Source organism: Gorilla gorilla, chromosome 19 (genome assembly GCF_029281585.2).
Source record: "Gorilla gorilla gorilla isolate KB3781 chromosome 19, NHGRI_mGorGor1-v2.1_pri, whole genome shotgun sequence".
Lineage (NCBI taxonomy): Eukaryota > Metazoa > Chordata > Mammalia > Primates > Hominidae > Gorilla > Gorilla gorilla.
This window is the reverse complement of record NC_073243.2, coordinates 91,941,921-91,963,121: the sequence shown is the minus strand read 5'-3', so window position 1 is coordinate 91,963,121 and position 21,201 is coordinate 91,941,921. Positions and strand designations below refer to the sequence as shown.

The 21,201-nt window shown below is 34.5% G+C and overlaps 1 protein-coding gene across 6 annotated transcripts in view; it reads right to left on the bottom strand.

The window, feature by feature from the left end:
- CDH18 (cadherin 18) overlaps positions 1–21,201 on the bottom strand; it is a 1,104,389-nt gene that overhangs the window by 442,486 nt on the left and 640,702 nt on the right. The window contains exon 1 of one of the 6 annotated variants that reach the window (XM_055367742.2): positions 3,325–4,058. The exons of the other annotated variants lie outside the window; for them this stretch is intronic. The gene's annotated coding sequence lies outside the window, so the exon portion shown is untranslated. Of the gene's footprint in view, positions 1–3,324; positions 4,059–21,201 lie in introns of those variants that run through there. 6 annotated transcript variants of the gene reach the window in all.

Sequence of the window (21,201 nt, the reverse complement as noted above, 5' to 3'; positions counted from 1 at the left end):
TTTTTAAAAAAGGAAAACTTTTGGTGTATAGTAAACAGAATCCATTTTTCCATGTACTTTAACCACTGGGGGATCTTTTGTGTCAAATGTTATTCTGGGCTTTCTTACGTTCTCCTCCTATTCTCAATTTTTTCTCCCCCCCCCCCCCCCCTTTTTTTTCTTTTCTGATCAGTGAAGGTTTTAGAGTCATATTTGCATGTTCTTTTAGAACAATGGTCCTTAAAGTTTAAACTACTTTTAGCAACTAGGTATGTTAGTTTCCTGCAATATGGTCTAAAAGAGTAGCAAACACTGTATATTAAGAGTAAAACTGCCTGGTTTTGCATGTTTGTGTCCCTGCTTAATGGTCCTGAGATGTGGAAAGCATTGTTTCCAGTCTCTTAGGTGCAACTTCATCTATATAAAGATAGCAAGTGGTATTCATTCCGAGTATCTCTCATGGGTCAGCCAGAGCTAATGGATGCAGATGCACAGTAATACATATCATATTAAGGCAAGAACCTATTGTGAACTCTTCAAAGGTAGAGCATTGCATTATTTATTGTCACACTTCCTCAGTAACTTGAACAGTGTTTTGAAAGTTGATACTCTAAAAATATGTGCTGAGCTAGATTGCATAACATAATGTGGTCAAAAATTCCATTTTTATTATTTAGCTCCTTGATGCAGCACAACAAATTTGAATTATACCTCTACGACAGGCAAGTAGTAATAAATCCTTATTGGCAAATACCAATAAATCCCTGGGTAGCTGAAGCAGAGACGTGAGATGTGGGAGATGAGTAAGGTAACCTCTGTCTTCAGGAACTCATCATTCTTTCTGAGCATTATTGCTTAGAAAACTGGGCAATATTATAATTCTCCAAAAAATATGTCTCTTAATGTTTCAGTATCTCAGGTGATCTTTCAGGCAAAGTGAATTTTATGCACTGATCAACACTTATGTACATCATGTGCCACAAATATACTCTGTCAAATTATGTCAACATCAGCCTTAATCTCCGACTTTAAATAGGATAACTTTGAAAAATGAAGAATTTCCAACATGACAACAATTTGACTGTCACAAGTTAATACTCTTCAAGATAATGTGAACACACATTTATCTTAAAAACTGGATTAGCATTTTACTGATTGAATTTAATTGCACTCCATCATCAGACTTAATTATTTTATATATAAGAAATAACGCTTCAAAACTTATCATACATAGAACCTTTGGAAAAATCCAGGGAACATAAAACATGCCACAACAATTTCTCTGCAAATGAATAAACATAATTCATCATGACATCATGACATGTGCTAAGGTCACATTGTAATATTTTAAGATCCATGGACATATTAATGCAGAAATCACATTTGTTCACTGGTACATTAATAGTGGCACTATGTCCTTCAACAAAAATGAACCGCAATAATTCTAGTAGATAATGGATAAACAAATACTTACAACTAAATGCTATGAGAGGTGTATTTTGTAGCTACTTTATTAAAATTCCATTTTGAAAAAATGGAAAGAGATCTCAAAAGCATGAAATAAGTTGTGATATTTTGATATAATAATAAATACAAATTTAGTCGTCATTCCTGGTTTCTGACACACTTTCCTTCTAAAACTCTTGGAATTTCACCTCTGAATGACAGAGGTGATAAGCATGTCTTTTACAATTTATAAGAAACCTCTTTCATGCACATCCCAGTTTATGCTAATGAGATGTCTGGTGGGTAAAAACCTAGAGATAGCTTTAGATTGAGGACTGGTTGCCAGAGGAACCAAACATATGACCAGAAGATTAGAACGTTCAGCCTCACCCAGACTGGAAACGGTTGAGTGACTGGAGATTGAGTAAATCACTAATGCCTAGTGATTTAATCAACTCTGACTATGTAACAGAAACCCCATAGAAAACCCTAACTGAAAGGGTTCAGAGAGATTCCAGGTTGGTGAATGCATTAACGTGCCAGAAGGGAGCTGCACCCCCACTACAGAGACTCACAAGCGCCTGTGCACAGAACCCAGCCAGGCCTGCCCTGTGTCCCTCTTCATCTGGCTGTTCATTTGTATCATCTATGATATTATAATCCTTATTATATGTATAATACATAGGTCAACATCAATTAAATATTTATTTGAGCTCTGTGAATGGTTATAGCAAATTATTGAGCTTGAGGAATAGGTTGTAGGAACTCCCAATTTGCAGCCAAGTTGGACAGCTGAATACCCACTACTTGTGACAGGTATCTGAAGTTTAGAGCAGTTTTGTGGACTAAGCTCATAACCTGTGGGATCTGTGCTAACGTCGGGTAGCTACTATCAGAATCAAATTAAACTGTGGAACATCCAGTTGATGTTTGCAAAGGATTGGAGAATTGCTTGATGTGGAAAACCTACACATTTGATATCAGAAATATTGTAACTTGAAATAAATTATAAGGGTAGTAGATATGGAATTTGTCTTTGTAGTAGAGGACCACTTATACTATTTAATATTTTACAGATATCAACTTATTTGATGGAAGAAATAACAGTCATTTCTACTTTGAATATGTGATGAAATTTCAATTCACTGTGAGCAAACAAATAATGGTGATAATATAATAATAAAGAGAAAGGGATTATTATATAGTGTGGACATACAGTTGGCTTTCTGCATTAGGGTTTTTCATATACAAATAAAAAAAGTTGAAAGAAGAGGCAGTCCTGCAAAAGACTAACCATATTAAAGTGTCATATCTATGTTAATTATCTTCTCTTTTGTACTATATCTAGATAGTAGTCACTTCTATACTATAAAGGAAGACCAAGGCCTAATAAATTGCAAAATCTGTATTAATAGATCACTTTATGGCTCAATTTTTATCTTTCAGAAACATGTTAAAGTAATAGCAGACACAACATTAGGAAACACTGTTTTTGAATCCCATAATATTTTCAGTACTATAACATTATTTTGTTAAAACCTGGTTAAAATCTTGCTATCTTTGAAATTTCGAAGTTATAATTCGTATCTTAGAGAAAATCCTATTTTGACTTTATTATATAATTTAGACATTAGAAATTAATAAGTAAACCAATCACTTAATTTCAGCCATTCTAAATAATCAATAACAGAAACAGATGTTAATTCATTGGAAATAACATAGCAACAAGTAGGACTTGAAAACTGGATATGAACAGACAACAGTTTTGGCCCAAGCTATGCAGTAAGGTCATTGCTGTCACTACCATCAATTCCTTTAGAATCACCAATTATCCGATTTGCATTCCTACAAAAAGATGTTTATTAAATGACACAGATTAGACACGACATTTAACCTTACTTTTTTTTTTTTTTTCCAGACGGTGTCTTGCCTTGTCGCCTAGTCTGGAGTACAATGGCACGATCTCAGCTCACTGCAACCTTTGCCTCCTGGTTTCAAACGATTCTCCTGCCTCGTCCTCTTGAGTAGCTGGGATTACAGGTGCCCGCCATCACGCCCAGCTAATTTTTGTATTTTTAGTAGAGACGGGGTTTCACTATGTTGGCCAGTCTGGTCTCGAGCTCCTGACTCCGTGTTCCACCCGCGTCGGTCTCCCAAAGTGCTGGGATTATAGGCGTAAGCCACCGTGCCCGGACCCATTTACCCTTACTTTTCTCATCTCTGAAGTTTAGGGGTAGAGGACAAACTAAGCATTATATATATGTATACCCACAAGAGCACACACACACACATACACACACACACACACACACATCACCACACGGGGATTGAGTACATGATAAAAATATCATTTCCAAGCAATGAGGGAAAGATGAGTCATTTAAAAAACAGTATTGTGATACTTGGTTAGTCATGTAGAAAAAAATAAAATTAGATTACTACCTCAACCATGATATGAAAATAAATTCTGGAAAGACCAAAAAGCTAGACACAAAAAAATGCACTTGAGGAAACAACAGAACAAACTTCTTGTCCCTTAAAGTCAGAAAAAAACTGTAATTATGAACTGGATGTGACAAATTAAAGATTGGTAAATCTGATTATAAACATTTCAAAAAATTCACGTTAAAAACAACAAAACAGGCCGGGCGTAGTGGCTCACGCCTGTAATCCCAGCACTTTGGGAGGCCAAGGCGGGCGGATCACGAGGTCAGGAGATTCCGACCATCCTGGGTAACACAGTGAAACCCTGTCTCTACTAAAAATACAAATAATTAGCCAGGAGTGGTGGCGGGCACCTATAGTCCCAGCTACTCGGGAGGCTGAGACAGGAGAATGGTGTGAACCCGGGAGGCGGAGCTTGCAGTGAGCCGAGATCGCTCCACTGCACTCTAGCCTGGGCAACATAGCGAGACTCCGTCTCAAAAAAAAAAAAAAAGCCAAAATTAAAGACATAATGGAGAAATATCTGTAATTCGTATCAAAGTCAATTGTTAATTATATTGAAAACTATAAATCCTGTAAAAATGAGGAAAACTTCAAATCTCAATATAAAAATGCGACAAGTATATGAGATTTTACCAATAAAGAAACACAAAGTCTTAAAAAGGGATATGCAACATCAGTCATAAGTAGAAAAGTTCAAAATTAGCATATTTTTCACTTGATAAATTAGTAAAGATAATTTTTAAAATTATGTTGATAATCAAGTATGAAGAGAGAAATTCTCATAATTCCCCAGTTTTAATTTCTAATACAATAAATATCACTAGATATAACCCATATAACCAAAGGCTAACTCGATGATTTTTTTTTTAAGTATAAAGGATTCTAAATCGAAAACCTTTGAAAACCTCTGGCCTAGAGGGTAGGTCTGTCACAAGTCTCTTTGGTTTTACTAACGGAGAAAGTTAATACCAACATCAGATCATTTCTGAGAATGTGAAGGTGGAGGGCTTGGAAGATGGAAAGCATTGCTGAATTAACAGTTTCATGAATGAATGATTTTTCTCTCAGTCAGTTGTCAAAATGAATCTCAGTTTGCAAGGAGACTGAAGTTTTTCATTTGAGCAATTAATCCAATCCCTCTAATATAAAATAAACTGCTAGTGATAATAATTTAATAGAAGGGTTTAAACTAAACCATTTCTTGTGTTATGCATGTTTCTGCTTTAGCTAGGTGAACTGAAGCAATATTAATATTTTTATCCATCAGGTTGTGAAATCGTTAAATTAGCTTGAAATTACTACAAAATGGTGCTTTTGAAAAAATGATCAAAATGTTCACAAATGTTAAATATAGAAGCATGAAACTTATTTCACCCAAAGAATTTTGTGGATATTACAAGAGATCAAGCCTGTCATATAAGCATCAAATGCTATCATGCAGCTTAATATTATATCTTTGATCCTGTCAGATTTATATTTTTGACATGAAAATCAACCCAAACCTCCTTTCTCTATCTGCTGTTAACAAGATCTTTGTTGGCTTGTGACAGAAAAAATGTAAAATCACTGAGCTGCTATGTACTTGGGTGAATTTACTTTTAATCTTTTTTCTATACCTGGAAATTGTTCTTTCATCCCTGGACATTCGTTTAAACTCTCTGTGTTTAATTTTACTAGCCTTTGAGACATTTATTTTTCCATTATTCTACTGGAGAATACATGAATAATTATTGAAGAATAAAAGAATTGAACAAGAAAAATCATACATCTTCTTCTTGGTAGCATACTCAAGATGCTCCTGCATTTCAAGCTATTTTTGGAGGAAGGGAAGGAAATTGACTTACCTGAAAACAAATTATATATAAGTTTAATATCTCCTCTCCAATCTCCTTTTTAAAAATTTAGATTCAATGGCATTTTTAATTTGAAGTATGTGACCATCCTCTAATGATAAAGTGACGTCTCTGTACCATCTATTTCTATCTGGTCAGACCTATGATTTCTTCGAGCAATAGGGTACATTATAAGTCACACTGTGTCTTTGAGTCCTGAGACATAATGTAAACCCTACTGCTGTCATATTGTAAGGATGCCCAAGACACATGAGGCTCTTTAATTGACAGGCACATCTAAGCCCAGTTTTCAAACTATCTCAGCCCCAAGCCTAGAAATGTGAATGATGAAGCCTCCAGATGATTTCAGCAGCCAACCAATTAGACAACCCTGAGACTTTTACATTTTTTCCTTATAAGGCTCCAGAAAACATGAAACAGAGACAAGTTATCCTCTCTGAGCCCTGTCTGATTTCTTGATCCACAGAAACTTTAAAGCATAAAAATAAAAGTTGTTGCTTGATACCGGTAAGTATGGAGTGGTTTGTTACACATCAATAGACATCTAGAAGAGATCATTTCCATTAACTATCTTTGTCATTTACCTACAGATTTAATTTGCTTTTCCATTCTTAGTGCACCTCCAATTTCACATGTGTAGCAGAAAAAATGCAAAGAATATGATTCTAGACTCTGGCATCTAATTAAAATATAAGAATACATCCTTATGGAGTAGTCATGGAGAAGCTGAATAGGCTCTCCTCCTTATATTTCTTATAATCATATCTCTATCTCAGGACAAACAACTGAGCTAAATAATATGTAAACAGACAGTGTGGTTATTTGTAAAGCCCTAAATATTGTGCTCAAAGCCTTTTAAAAATCTGCAGCCAAACTTAAAGGATTTCGTATTATATCAAAATATACTCTTCTCAAAAAGATAGCTTGTGGAAGATTCACATTTAGGCTGCAGAAATTCTGACAACTGCCTAAAGCTGTTGTTCACCTCTTGTGGAAAAGTGGCTGCAGATCAAGTGCCGCCCCATCCCCCAGTGAGATGTGGCAATCAGAGGAGCTGTATTGTGTACTGAAAAGGCAAGAAGAATGTGTGTTTCAGTGAAACTATGAGACCGGTACTTTCTTGGAAGCATTGTCATAGCTGGCTTACATTTTACTGCATGGAATATAACCCATACAATGAGTAAAGCTATAAATATCATAGTTTTCAACTATGAATTTATCATAAACACATTATTAAACAAAAACTATACTCAGTTGAAAAGGGCAACAATTAGGGGAGAGGTAAGCTTTGAGAGTCATGCTCCTTTGGCACAGAAATCCCGTCCCTAAATCAACAATGCAGCATGCAGTTTGTCCTCTCCTCTCCTCCTCAGTGCCACTCTCTATTTTTTTAAGATATCCTTTTGCATTACTTTTTATTTTTCTTTAGCTTTTTAAAAATAGGACGTTGGCCAGTTGCGGTGGCTCACGCCTATAATCCCAGCACTTTGGGAGGCTGAGGAGGGCAGATCACCTGAGGTCAGGAGATCAAGATCAGCCTGGTCAACGTGGCAAAACCCCATCTCTGGAGTTTAGCTCGGAGTGGTGGCAGGCGCCTATAATCCCAGCTACTCCAGAGGATGAGGTGGGAGGATCACTTGAGCCTGGGAGAGGGTGATTGCAGTGAGCCCAGATCGCAGCACTGCACTCCAGCCTGGGCAAAAGAGCAAGACTCTGTCTCAAAACAAACAAACAAACAAACAAACAAACAAACAAACAAACAAAACAATAGGACTTTAAATTTTGACTGATAGGACATTAGGAATCATTTCATACAAGGTAAAACACCAGTGAATTCTACGAAGTAGACAGGTCATGTGAATGGTGGCACCTGGCTGAGTATAAGAACACAGAGCAGAGAGTGACCAAGGAGAACTGTGGAGCCCAGGAAGCATCCACAGCGTGCAAATAGATCAACTCTTTAGGTGGAATTAAGCTTCAACATCCTGTGCCCTCTTCTCTATTTGACAAAGTGGCATTTAAAATACAATTGACCCTTGAACAAGGCAGGGATTGGGGTACCGATGCTAAGCCATCAAATTTCCACATATAACTTTGCAACCCGCAGAAACTTAGCAACTGACAGTCTACTGTGAACCAGTAGCATAAACAGTCAGAGAAGACCTATTTTGTATGTTATATGGCATATATACTGTATTCTAGCAATAAAGCTAGCTAAGAAAAATGTTAAATCATAAGGAAGACACATGTACAGTACTTTCCTGCATTTATCGATAAGGTAAGTTTACATCACCCATTTACAACATGAGTCTTCCTGAAGAGGAGGGCACCCACAGCAGCAGACCTCAAGCTACAGTATGTATAAAGCAATTCATATAAGATTTTATTGTAATGTGAGTGCTTTGTTTCCAGAAGTACTTCCAGGATCATTAGTGGCACTCCCTGTGGGTCTTCTGGTATTATTCAAGGTTTATGGTATTGCAGTAAAAATGATGAAAAATATGCAAGAACGCAAGACATCACTTTTTACTGTGATCCGCAATTTATTGGGGAGACGAACTCACCACATGGGGATGATTAGCATCGCACTGCATTTTTCTTTTTTTTTTTTCCTTTTTGAGACAGAGTCTTGCTGTCACCCTGGCTGGAGTGCAGTGGCATGATCTCGGCTCACTGCAACCTCTGCCTCCTGGGTTCAAGCGATTCTCTGCCTCAGCCTCCCTAGTAGCTGGGATTACAGGTGCCTGCCACCATGCTTGGTTAATTTTTGTATGTTTAGTAGAGACAACGGTTCACCATCTTGGCCAAGCTAGTCTTGAACTCCTGACCTTTTGATCCACCCACCTCAGCCTCCCATTACACTGTATTTTAAGTGGATACTCACGACAATTGAGCTCACTGAAATAAGCCACAGGAAGTGGCTCTGAAATTACTACAGTAGTATGGTATGTACTATCATTTCTTTTATGCAGTTATGATTTAATTCTGTATCTTTACATTTGTTGATTCAACTGGGAATGGCACCAGGTATGGTCTATGTGTGCATAAGTTTTGATAAATTTTAAGTTTTATAATAGATTCGTGTTTATTTTATAGTAGTGAATAATAAAATGGAATAGTATCAACTTTTTTTTATTCATGACATATCAACTTTAAAAATATTTTTACGGTACTTCTAAGCTACGTGGTTCACCTGCAAATTTTTTTCAAATTGTTGCAAATCTCCAAAAATTTGTTCCATGTATTTATTGAAAAAAATTGCATATAAGTTGACCACACCGTTCAAGCCTATGTTGTTAAAGGGTCAACTGTGTATTCACTGAAGTCTGAAGGAGCTTTAGAGGCTTAATAAATCAGTGATTTTAATTTCACTGGTAATACACATGAAATACTTTTAAAACTATAAAACAAATAAAATGTCAAATATGTTTTATAACAACTTTTAACACATCAGCAACCATCAATTCATTGTATTATCCAGTTAACCAACTTTTGTACAGACCTCAGGGCAAAGGTGTTTCTATCTGAATTTGCTAAGTGAGTTCTTAAAACAGGGACTACATGTACTTACTTATCTTTGGTAATCAAAATATTCTCAATTTTGTAAAAAGAAAGTGAAACAAAACAAAAGGAGACTGAAGTTAATATAAGGCTAACATTTTGATTCGTAAATTCCAGTATTTAATTTTCATATCAAGCAAAACTGCTTCATCTTTCTAACTAAATAATGTAATATATATTATAGGTAATAAAATTGACTCTCAAGTATGATTTCATTGTTTTGATTTATTTTACATTAGATAGTCTACAAATGATTTGGTAAGGCATGAAATTTTCTTCTGCTACCCAAATACAAATCAGTGTATCAATTTCCAATTTTGTTTTTTTCTGAAAAGCTATGCCTAGATATTTCACAATTTCATGCCTAGAAATAAAACGTATCTACATATAGATATAAATATGTATATAGATATAAATATATAACTTGTATTTTCAGGATAGAAAAGGTTTGCATAAGGGTATACCTCAATGAAGGAGTCAAATAGTTAAACCATAGTCTAATTAAATTAAACATTCTGTCATTTATAAGAAAAAATAAGCATTAAAGAATTGCCACAGAATTGTTTTAGTCAGTTGCCATACTGTTGGCCTTGACAGTGTCAAGAATTTTTACATTAAGTACTTCCTATTTTACGACTTCTTTTGATTATATTTGTAAAAGTAATTCTAGATAACGTTTATTGGGTACTTACAATATGGTCAATAACTTTGAAGGGTTTGAGATTTTATCCCGCTTGTATGCTATGCTAACCTGCTCATAAAGTGTTAGAAATGGTGGCACAAGACAGGAGATGACATTCAGAGAGCAAGGACATCATTACTCAGGACACAGCAGGCGGCATGAGCTTCTTACATGTTTGGGTGAGAATATATTAACTCATTTCATTCTCACAATACTCTATGAGGTAGTTTTGACTCTTGCCCTCACTTAAAAGATGAGGTTACGTAACTTGCCAAATTCAAAAAGCTACAAAGCATCAGAAATTGATCTCAAAAGTCTCCAACTCCAGATACTGAACTCTTAATGACCACACTGTACTGACTTTTTAAATGTATATAGACAGTACCTTAATAATAGTAACATATTTCCTTTAATAACAAAGATGTATGATTCTGAGATAAAGTATGAAAGCACACATATATAAATTATTATGATGTGTATTATTTTAGCAAAATGATATTTTTATGAATGTTACTGCAGGTCAGCTATTTTCTAATGCAGACATGTAATTTTTTAGAGATTATGTATAAAAATATTTCATTTCTTAAAGAAAAAAGTTCTCAATCTAATATGTGTCAGAAAAAACCTGAGAAATGTTGTCTCAGTTTATTCCCAGAATACCAAACAACCAATATGATGTTATATTTATTCATTTAGGGAGCTTGCAAGTAAATTGCACTCTCTGTTCTGACAGACCCTGGAGATGGCATAAGCCTTTTCCAAATTTTGCTTCATTGTGATTCTGAGTCTTTAAATAGAGAATTTGGCTGCTAAGCCTACAAGAGATTCCATGTCTATTAAATCCATCCTATCTTGTTGTGTTTATTTGAGGTAAATCTATTAGTTTACACAACTTGCTCTTTGGTCATGCAGAGCTCTGAAAAACACAGCCTGCCAGGGCTCCGTCCTGATTCATTGTCATGGAGAAGCTCAAACAAGAACCAGACACTGTGAGGACAAAAGATCCCTCAAATTACCTGCAGAGAGTCGCCCTGGCTTTCAATGGCTGCAGTCCAAAGACACTTAGACCAAATTAAATTGTGCCAAAACATTTAAAAGCAATATTATTAAAACAGAATTCTTCTCAATATGCTGCTCAGCCACATGTTATTTGTATTTTCAGTACTAGAAACTACTGACATAAATGAATTAATGTTTGCAAACACTTAAAAAAAGGCCCGGCACACAGAAAGCATTATACAAAAACTATGAGACTTTGCTAAACAAAATAAAAGATGGGAATCCTACGCATGGTCAAGATGACTTACTTTTGTATCTGATTTAGAAATCACCAAATATGTATAAATTTCACTTGGAAGAAATAAATGATCATCCTGAAAGTTCTATCAGTACATGGAACGTAGCATGTATATCCATACATGCTACACAATACAGGAATGTAGCATGCATATCCATACAGGATACACAATACTCCTGTGTGAGCCTGAGAATGTGTTAAAAGAAAGAAATGAACAACGGGCTAAGAGTAGCAAAAGAGATCAGAACACTGGGAGGATTGGCAGGAATGAACCTGGGAAGAAAACAGCCCAGAGTGTGTACTGCCACAAATCATCAGCTGAACTTAAACCTTGGCACTCAGGATCTTTGAATAAATGCATTGGCTGCACAGTGGGGCTCAGGCACTGCTAAGCTCTTCACATATGTTATCTTATTTAGTCCCTACAGCAGTCTTATAGATGATGACTAGCAATACCCCATTTTACAGATGAAGAAATTTAGTCAGAGGCATTCCTGGAGACTGGGTTGGAAGAGACCTAAATCATTTTTATTTTATTGTTTTTCAGATTTTGGCCACACACACACATCGTTTTCATCCTTAATTACATCATGGGAGTGAAGCTTCCATAATATTCCTTGAGAGTTTATAAATACTGTAAACAAAATTTTCTAACTTTTCATAATTAATGAAAGTCTCTAGGACTGCAAAGTACACGTGTTCATGTTTTATATGATCAATGGAAAAGAAAACTGGCCCTGACTCATCTTCGTGACTAGCAATCTCATGGTTATGAGTCATCACTTCTTCCTCTCCTCAGTATTAGACAACACAAAAGACAGGCCTAAATTTTAATCAAATGACTTAATCACTTAGGTTTCGTTTGGCATCAGACATAGGTATTGATGGCACCTAAATGCTCCATGCTCCATAAGAACAGAAGAGCACTACTATATGCAGAGGACACAGCAAGCATTAGGAAACAGATTGACTCCTCAAGACTGAATCAAACATTTTCTGTGCAAAATTAGTGCAAGAAATCACAAGGAGGAAATACGAAATGTTGAGACGAAGAATAAATATTTAGATGGCATCAGCCCAGAGTAGACAGGAAGCATTACGGACACCTTCAGAGTATTTTCATACCCTTGCAATTGGCTTTGTCAAACAATTTTTAATTTTGATGTACATGTGTTATGCCTCCCTAATAATATATAGAAATCCAGAATTTGGGACTAGTCTGCATGGTATTTAGGATGTGACTTGCAAGGACTTTAAACACAAAAAAAGGCCTCAATACATCAATGCCTTAAATGTTGGTGTGTGAATGTAATCATCTTAAGTTGATTTTTGTAGGCTAGGCTTTACCTTTTGTTTGTATTCATTATAGTAAAAGGAATCAGCCCAACTTATTTATATATGTTGAACTTTCATTTTATATTCATAAATGGTCATCATTGGATGACTGTATTTCCAATGATTTACTGAAAATTAAAACACAATGGCTTTCTGCAGCAGGAAAAATGTTGGTTTAGGCTCCTGTAGAGGTTGAAGTAGAAACTAAGAAAAAATAGGTTCAGATGTATAATGACAGTGACAGGGTAAAAGATAAGAATGGCAGCTAACACCCATCGATAAAAGGTTTAGCATAAGTTAGGCAAATATTCAAAGCTCTTTGAAACACTAGTTCATTTAATCTTTAAAGAACCTTAAGGGTCACAGCTTGTAATTATCATTCTCAGCATATGGATGAAGAAAACGGAACAAAGGGAGGATAAGTGACATACTAAAGGTCACATACACACATCCCTAATTAGTAACCCTGGGATTCCAACTCAGGGAATCTACTGCCAAAGTATGCATTCTTAATTACTATCAAATATTGCCTCTGGACTGTGTTAAAAAGCTAAATGGAGAGCGAGCAAGGAGAAACATATGTGTACACACTGAAGAAGCAGAGTTAGAACATAGGACTAAAGAAAAAGGTGAAAAGAGAAGAAAAATGACTTGGAGATGGAAATAACCATTATTAAAATGAAAATTAAAAACAAATCTCTCTCATATTATGGAAGTGTGAAAAACAACAGAGAAGGCTCTCCTATATTTTCCACAGTAGCATTTTGTGTTCTACGATCATATCAATCAAGGAGGAAATATTGATCATGTGGTTACCATGGGAGAGGCGCCGCAAAGCTCCGGGGGACACTTGTACGTGAGAAGATAAATAAAAGGGTAAGGTAGCAAGTGTGGAGTTCAGAGCAGCTCAATAGCAAGAGGCCTAGTGTGCTGTCAAGGAAACAGCTGGCTGAAAACGAATCATAAACTCTATCTCTAAGCTTATGAAACTGCCCTTGCTTGTAGTGCATAAGATCCGTAATATATTTAAAGATGATCATGTCTTCATTTACAAAGGAAAACAAATTAAAAAATCAAGAAACAGTCAAACTAAATAAACCAAAGTCTTAAGATGTTTCTGCAGCTTAATAACAGAAACTCAGTTTGAAACACATAATTAAGAATTATAAGTCCTTATAAACTTGAGAGGAAGTGTGATCAAGACTCTCAGTTGCTACATCTTGGCAGATATGATTTAGATACATGTTACATGGGTTGGTTCACGATGTACTCAAATATTGAAATACTTAAGTAGACAAATAGTATTAGTCAAACAATGCCAGTGAGCTCACATGAGGTATAGCATTTAAAAAAATTACATCACTAATTTTGTCACATTTAAGAATTATTTAAGAATATCATAACCCTTCATATTATCTATTTGATTAATAAAATTATTCCTTTCAGTTCAAATACAAGATTCTTCCATGGCAATTTTATGTCTCCTCAATCTAATCTGAGTTGTGATTTCATCTGTCAAAATAGTGTCAACTTAGTTAACATGCTAACACATATCTACAGCTAATTTTTTTCTGTCTTACAGTTCCTAAATGAAATAAAAGTCATTTCTGACTCCAACAATGAAATTTTATTTTCCTTTGAAGTGAACATGCATTAAAACATTCGGAATAAATATTTTCCCTGTAATGTGGTTAAAATTGAACCCTAAATATTTAGGGCTATTGCTGTTACTACCTAATAAACATTTTTCTGCTATAAATACAAGTACTGATTCCTTTAACTTCTCAAAGACACAGCATTTCAAAGTAGAAAGTCTAAAAACTGTTGGTGGTGTCTGGTTAGAGATCAGATACAAAAGCTATTTTATTAATATTTGTTTATTGGGCAAATGCATGAGAAGTGAAAAAAACTTTTCATATATAGAAATGGGAAAATGCAACAACTAATATTTTCCTTTGTTTAACACAGAATGAAATATAAGACTTGCTCCAAATTTCTTTCTCTTTCTCCAAGTCCTTTATATATCTCTCTGCTTTATATAACTCCTATATCCATCTCTCCCTGTGCTTAGGTACCTGTTTAACTGGCTTTTTGAGTGTTCATCTCTCTATATACACATCTAAATTTCCCTGCCTTTTAAGTTTCATTTTCCCCTTTTCCTCTCATTGTTCCCTCTATCCTATGCCACCTCTCTTTATCTTTAAGCAAAGATCACTCCAACTCCTCACTCTGTTCTCTTCACTCAATCTTTCACTCCACTAAAGTATATTTTTATAAGAAGTTAAATTTATTGAAAGAACATGTATGAACTAAAAGAAAAAGTTGAATATACCACTTTCCAAACCAATGAGAATGAACTGTAGATTCCATATGTGGCGTATGGGATATCTTATAGTTCTCTGAGAACTATAAGACACGTTGGCACTTGGAGGATGAGAAAACAATAAACACACAAGCTCACACTACTGGAATGCACAAAGCTTTTCACAGAAATGTATCAACATGGGAAAGGATGTTTTATACTCATGTGCGGACATATTTTGCAGAGAATCTAAACTTATTAAAGTACGCATGTTATTTAGCTCCTTTTTAAAAAACAATCTCACTCAGATATTCTCTACAACAATCCCATCATAAATCTATGTAGATGCCCCTCCTAACATGCTGGGTTTCTCAATGTCTTTACTTCCTCTTCATCAAAGATAGCTGTCTATCCCCTATTTCATTCCCTCTCTGCAACAATACAATGGTCATCCGCTAGGCCTTGTCTTAACAATAATTACAATCCACCCCTCTCCCCACAATACACACACCTTGAATTTACAAGCATCACCTTTTCCCCACCTTCTCCAATCTTTGCAGTTCATTCACTTTGTTATACTAATTTTTAACAAATCTTTATCTGTCCCTGACCCAATAGTCCAATGATCCTACTACCTTTTCATAGTACTTTATATCCATCCTGTCTGCCTTTTTTTTTCATCCCATGCCTAATTATTAAAAATATTCCCTTGCATACATGCTCAAACCACTTGTCTAATTAACTCTTTACATACCTAAATATGCCATTAGACTAAATTGTGACACTGATAAAGTGCAACTCTGTCTACTCCATGTATCTGTACATACAACTGAAAATGACTGAAAAAGAATCCACATAGTAATTTCTACTTGTTTCTTATTAAATATATGGCCCTTAACATAGGCTTCTAATACTGTATTACATACAGTAATAGGTAATAATAATACCTAATACCTTATAGGTATATATACCTAATCATAACTGTAATGCAGGTCTTTATTCAATATCCTTCTCTACTGGCTGGTACTTTTGTCCTTTGAACTATCTTAAACCTTCACCAATTCTCCCCTTTAATCCTTATTCTAGGTTGATGATCATATTTCCCATTTAACCAGGATAAGAAGAGACAACCATAAGTGAAATTTTTATAAGCTTGCTCTACCACATTTGCCCACCTATTTACACCTCCTCTGGTATTATCTGCCTTTTTCCTCTTTTAAAAATTTACCAGTAGACATATCTGTGCTCTTGTGCAATTTCATGTAATTTATTTGTGCATTAAGTTCCATTTCACTTATATTCTCAAGAAAAGCATCCCATCAATTGCACCCCTTTCCTCATCCATCATTATTTTTCTCCTTTTCTTTACATATTTTTACCAGTATATGAATGTATTCAGTATTGACCTAAATTCTTTCTCCAGCTATTGTCCCAATATTTTCCTTGAAAGCAAAACTTTTGGAGTTACCTATACTTAGTATCTCAATTTTTCTCTTTTGCACCAATTTTAATCAGTATTTTGCCATCACAACTCCACCTAATGTACTCTTGGCAAGATCAGCAACCTCCATTGTTCAATCCAATAGTTAATTTTTGCTTTCATCCATTATGACCAAATAGGAGGATTCAAATTTCTCCTTACTGTTTTCTTCCTAGTTATTGAAATACTCTGAATTTTCTTCTTACTTTCTGGCACATTTTAGCCTCCATTTCTGATGCCTCCCTTGATCCTTAAAATGGTGAAAAGGACCATTTTCTAGGGTTCTTTCCTTTTTTGGTCATTTAGGAAAGAGATAAAATGTACTCTTGTGGCTTCAAATAACAAACATATAGTATTGACTTGCCAATTTTATCTCTAGTTTGGATCTATCCCTTGAACTAGACTAAAATGTTCAAATTGCAACAATTCATAGCTACTTGGATGTCTAAGAGCATCTTAAATTTTAATATTCTTCATTCCAGTTCCGATAGTTCCAAAAGATATAAATTCCATGAGAGCCAGGATTATTTTCCCCACTTGTAAATCCTAGTACTTAGGACAACAAGTGGTAAAAATGTGTTATCAAAGAATACAATAAATAAGAGAAGAAAGGAAAGAAAGAAACAAAAGACAGAAAGAGAAAGAGAGAGAGAGAAAAGAAGGAAGAAAGAAAATAAAAGAATAAATGAATTATTTTATGAACATTAGATGTGAGAAGGACTTAATGTGCTGGATGATTTCTGTATCCTTCGTGGACGTCCAATGACATAAGTCTGAGTTTATATATAACTGTCAATTGCATTTCAGATTTCCGGGTCTAAGCATCCCTCTTTTAGGGATAATGACAACCCAGTGGGCTCTCATTCTACCTTTCCTAAATGTTTCTGTTATATTTATGCACAAGCCTTCCCTTTCTAACAGGTATGGGGAGGTCATTCACAGACAGATGGTTCCCTAAAGAATTCTTGCTAACAATGAAGCCTAAAGCAGGCCAGAGGAAATGTTTAAACATGTTTTTTAAAGGCCCACTTTTACTTCCATTTCATAAAACTAAAAAAGAGCTTTTACATGCACTGAGAATATGCACTAGGGGGTCTTTGATTAAATTTGACTTTGATGTAAAGATACAGGGGTCTTAGTTAACTCCCTCAGCAATGCTATGTGGTCACACTGAGGATTGCCTTTGTTTATAGTTACCATCTTTTTGCAAATGTTTAGACAATGGATTTCATTTTATTAGTAACCTTGCACAGAATAATAGAGTCAAAAAACTCTAGATCTATCAAAGCGGCTAGTTATGGTCTTTCGTATTTTATTTTATCCTAAGTCCTGATTGCTTTGTTAAAATAAACCCAGATAAAAAGAGGAGAGGAAAACAATTGGATCCATACATCATGTTTATTTAGCATATGTCCTTATGTATAAGGAGGTTTTGAAAAGTTTGTTTTCTTGGCCTATGATTATGTCTCAGTCTTCAAATACCACTTTTAGTTTGGAAACTGAGAAAGAGGAAGTAAGTTGTTATTTCAGGGGATGTTCTTTCATTGTTAGCTGACTCTTTGTCCGGCACCTCCAGAAGAAAATACCCTCAAAAACTTTAAGGACTCTTACAGTTCATTAGAAATATACCTGTTCATGACCAGCTTCTTACATCTTAAGGCAACTTTACATTTACTTGTCCCAACTTGGAAAGATGAGTATTAACAGGCTTTGACTTGACTACTTTTAGTATGTTTCCCTATATTTTCTATAGACATTCTTAAGTAAGCTAGGCGATTTCAGTTACAGTTCCGTGCCCCATATTGAGGTCTCGGTCACCAACAGACCACTTATATGACAGTGGTCCTATAAGATTTTGCTGTTAATACAGTATTTTAATGTACATACTTTTTCTATGTTTTGATACATCTGGATACACCAATACCATTGTATAGCAATTTCCCATAGAAATTAGTACAGGAACATGCTGTACATGTCTGTAGCCTAGGAGGAATACGCAATACGTTATAGCCTAGGTGTGTAGTAGACTATACCATCTGGGTTTGTTTAAGCACACTCTGTGATGTTAACACAAGGACAAAAAAACACCTAACAACGCATTTCTCAGAATGTATCTTCTTTGTTAAGTGATTCATTATCCCCTTTGTATTTAAAAACTTTTTTTTTTTTTTTTTTTTTTACTGTGGAAAATAAAGAATCTTAATGTATTGGTTGTTCATAAGCACTGAGCTAGCTTTTACGTACAGTCAGGAACTCTCTCTCTCTCTCTCTCTCTCACTCTCTCTCTGTCCCAATGTCTTCTCAATGCTCATTTCCAAACTTGTGATTTTTTTTTTGTTCCTGATGTGTTTCGCTTGTTTAGTCACACCTGTTAGCACTGTTGTTCCAGGTTGTATGATTGAAATAGCTGTTATTTTCCCAGTTTCTGTAGATCACATATAAGAAGTTCTGCATAATCATAGTGATGAAAACTCATGTTTAAAAAATCCATATATAATTAGCGTGATACAACACATCATCTTAACACTGAGGCTTTAAGTTTTAATAATTCTGTTATTCTCAGTAACACTGAAAGTTGCCTGTGCTCTTTCTGTCACGCAATTGATTCCAATGTATTTTAAAATGTGTTTTTCTGAGTCATTTGTTGCCTTGTTACTTTTTTAAATTCCCCCTTAGGTATAAAAAGTGCAACAGCCTGTTTTTGTTTTAGCTTAATTTTTCAACAAGAAATGTTTTGAAAGTTAAAGAGCACTTTCTTTTTTTAAAAAAATATTAATTATAAATGATGTTTGTTTCTCTGGCTAAAAATTAGGACAAAATGTTGAGGAAAGCCATGGGAATGTTCAAACAGAAAGTCCTTTAACCTGAACTACTCTGAATTTTATGTTTTTAAACACTGTATAACATGAATTTAAAATTTTTAAAGCAATACAACAATGATTAAAAATAATGTGCTGTACACTTTCGCAAAAAGAGCTGTCAAATAGGTACTCTAAGGCTTTCATTATAATTAATAGACACTACAAATATGCCACAATTTTGCTTCTTAGATATCATGTTTTTCTTTAAAGAAAAAAAATAAAAACTAGAAGCTCTAGTATAACATAAATTTTACATTTTGGGTAAAATGTTGAGATTCTGAATATATTTCTTGAAGTTTTAAACAAAATAGCCCTAAACTTATCTTTAGAACACTCTCCTCCTAAAATATATGTCCAATTCATTTACTTATTTTATGTGAATAGAAATTTCATGTTTCAAGATTTAAAAATAAAATATAGAAACTGACAAATAAGTTAAAAAATAGGTTAGAAATGAATATAGATGTAATAATATTATACATATAGATACAGATACTGTAATTATTGTGATTTTCAGTTTCAAAAAATACTTCTTAGAGTAATAATACCACTGTAATTATAAACATGGCCATATATACTCTTTTCAAGTATTTATGTACACTTATATGTTACTATAAATTAAAGGTTAGAGCAATTTTTTGAAAACCAATGTTGTAAATCAGATGACCAATTTATTAGTTTAAAACATTATAGACATTTAGAAAATTATTATATCCTTCATGTTTATACTGTTGAGGGACAGAAATTTAAGAAACTGAGGTGGGAAGGGTCTTTTGTAACTATATAATTATGGTTACAGAAAAGGGCCAGTTCTGGACGCCTATCACTCATTCATTTGATTAGGCAATTATTCTTTCATTCTGTATACTAGTCTCTCTTGAGCACTTGCAATGTAACATGAACTGGCATTCTCAACAAGAAAGTAACAAGGAGGTGTTATGGTGGGGTAGTGAAGATGTGATAATTACATATGGCCCTGATGTGTGTGAGGCACAATGGCTGAACAGGATTAAACTGAATAACAGTATTGAAAACAGAAACTCTAAGTAATATCTGCAGAAAATAAACAGACATTACAATGGAATTTTTCAATTAGTTTTGATTGCAAATATGTTTTCTATAGCAAATGAATGCACACAAACATATAACCACACATGCACGCATATAGACTGACCTGCATACACAGAAACACACAATGTACAATTTCAAAGAAAGTATAACCAAACAATACCTAGCCTCACTATGGGCGGCACACATTTCCTATTCTATTGCATTATATATATATACATATTTTTTTTTCAAAGAGGGCTTGAGAGAAATGAGACTTCCTCTTAGAAATACTACATCCTTGAAGAACAAAAAAATTTCAGCAGTTATATATATAGAGAGACATTTTTAGAAATTAAATAAGTATATAATTAAGGGCTAGACTGCCTTTATTGGTTGCTTGTAACATTGAAAAAGGAAATCTTTTTTATTGAATTTCACAAAGACAAGAATCACATTTCAAATTATGCCACTAACCTTGAAAAAATATATTTGCTATATATACATATATAGCAAATAAAATATATTTGCTATATATATAGCATATATATATATAGCAAATATATATTTATATATTTAAATATATATATTTAAACAATGGATACATAGACTTTTTTGGGGAGATGGTGTTTAAAAATAACTGAATTTAGAGATTTAGAGGGTGTACACTGTGAAGCAGTGGAGTCACTGAAATGTAATGACCATGTTTCATGGAAACTTGTGAAACCTTCCAAGATCGTGGAAAAAGGAAAAGAGAAATTTTAGGGATGAGGGACTCAATGATGCTGGGTTATGGAAAATTTACTCTATTGTCATGGTTAACTTCTGCTCACATCCTTTAGACTTCAGACTTCCTGACTGAAACAACAAGTTTATTTATTTTAATTTTTTTATTATTATTATGACATCC